The sequence below is a fragment of the Lycium ferocissimum genome, chromosome 8 (assembly GCF_029784015.1).
Source record: "Lycium ferocissimum isolate CSIRO_LF1 chromosome 8, AGI_CSIRO_Lferr_CH_V1, whole genome shotgun sequence".
NCBI classification, from domain to species: Eukaryota; Viridiplantae; Streptophyta; class Magnoliopsida; order Solanales; family Solanaceae; genus Lycium; species Lycium ferocissimum.
The window spans coordinates 50,796,890-50,798,500 of record NC_081349.1 but is presented as its reverse complement, the minus strand read 5'-3'; the positions used below and the strand labels follow the sequence as shown (position 1 = coordinate 50,798,500).

The 1,611-nt window shown below is 36.9% G+C and overlaps 1 pseudogene; it reads left to right on the top strand.

Moving 5' to 3' along the window:
• The first annotated feature begins 308 nt into the window (after positions 1-308).
• On the top strand, positions 309-1,032 carry LOC132066459 (uncharacterized; annotated as a pseudogene).
• The last annotated feature ends 579 nt before the right edge of the window (positions 1,033-1,611 follow it).

The window sequence follows — 1,611 nt, the reverse complement described above, 5'->3', positions numbered from 1 at the left end:
CCTAGTTTATTGATAGTTTGTCTTGACTCTCTAACTGAGTTACACGTTGGTTCAATGGAACTAGGGTTCATTAAAAGTGATATTTACCTAACTTAAATTGACAGTTTACTCTCCATCTGAGTTGGTCCTGTTTTAATTTATGGGGTGATTATCTGGCATGACTCATATATTTTGCATGAATAGTTGTTTCCCTATCGAATCTAATCGTTCAAAGATGCATGGTTGTATGTGTGATGTGCATTTTGAATATTATTGTTCTTTTTGCATAAATAATGATCTATTTAATGTTTGTATCTCCCAGATTAATCATGTCTTCTTTCAACTCACTTACCTCTATTCTGAACAAAAACAAGTTAGAGGGTTCGAATTATGTTGACTGAAAAAGAAATCTGGATATTATCCTAACCGCTGAAGGTTTCAAATTTGTGCTAATTGATGAGTGCCCAGAAAAAACTAGAGAGAGTGCTTCAGAAGACCAGATTAAGGCCTATGAAAAAAGGGTTAAGGCTGAAGAGAAGACGTGATGTTACATTCTTGCCTCTATGGCAAATGTTTTGCAATATCAATATCAATTAATGGGGTCTGCGTACAACATGCTTGAAAATCTCAAAGAAATGTTCAGAGAGCGAAATGGTGTGGCTAAGAAGACAGCCATGAAATCCCTTTTGAACACTAAGATGGGTGAAGCATCATCGGTTAGGGACTATGTCCTTAACTTGATGAGTCTTTTGAATGAACTCGAGGTTCTTTGAAGCTATGATTGATAAGGAATCTCAAGTTAAGATGGTCCCGCAGACTCTGCTTGACAGTTTTCAGCAATTTTGCTTGAACTATAATATGAATAAAATAGATTTGTCACTTGCGAAATTGTTGAATGAGCTACAGGGGGTAGAGTCAATTATCAAGCAGCAAGCTCCTGCTCCTGCTGTGGCGTTGAATGTTGAGAAAGGTTCGTTTTCTAAGCCGGAAGGTGATCCGAAAAAAAAAAGGGTCGCAAGGTTGTTGCCCATGGAGTTGCTATTGGTGGTGTGATAAAACCTAAGGGTAAGTGCTATCACTGCAAGCAGTTTGAGCATCAGAAGAAACAATGTCCTGGCCATCTGGCTAAGTTGAATAAGCAAGGTAATTCAAATTTAAATGTCGTTGAAACTTGTTTAGCAGCTGTTTCAACCATCAGCTGTTTCAACCATGTCATGGTGTGTAGATTCGGGAGCCACTAACCATATATGCACTTCTTTGCAGGGGTTTCAGGAAGCATGGCGGCTAAGTGAGAATGAAATTTTCATTTTCCAAGGCAATGGCGAACTAGCACCAGCTTTAGCATAAGGAGATATTAGAATTGATTTTAGTAGTGATAGAGTATTAGATTTAAAAGGCGTTCTATATGTACCTTCCATTAGAAGGAATTTGCTTTCGGTTTCGAAAATAATGGATGCTGGTTATAACATTTTTTTCATTAATAACTATGTTATTATTAAGTATAACAGACGTTTTATCTACACTGCTACAAGAGTACATGATCTTTTTATACTTAAAGTTTCTCCTGATGTGCTACTACCAAAAGAACTGAATAATGTTGATCTGCCATGTAAAAGAAAACGTATTTCTGAA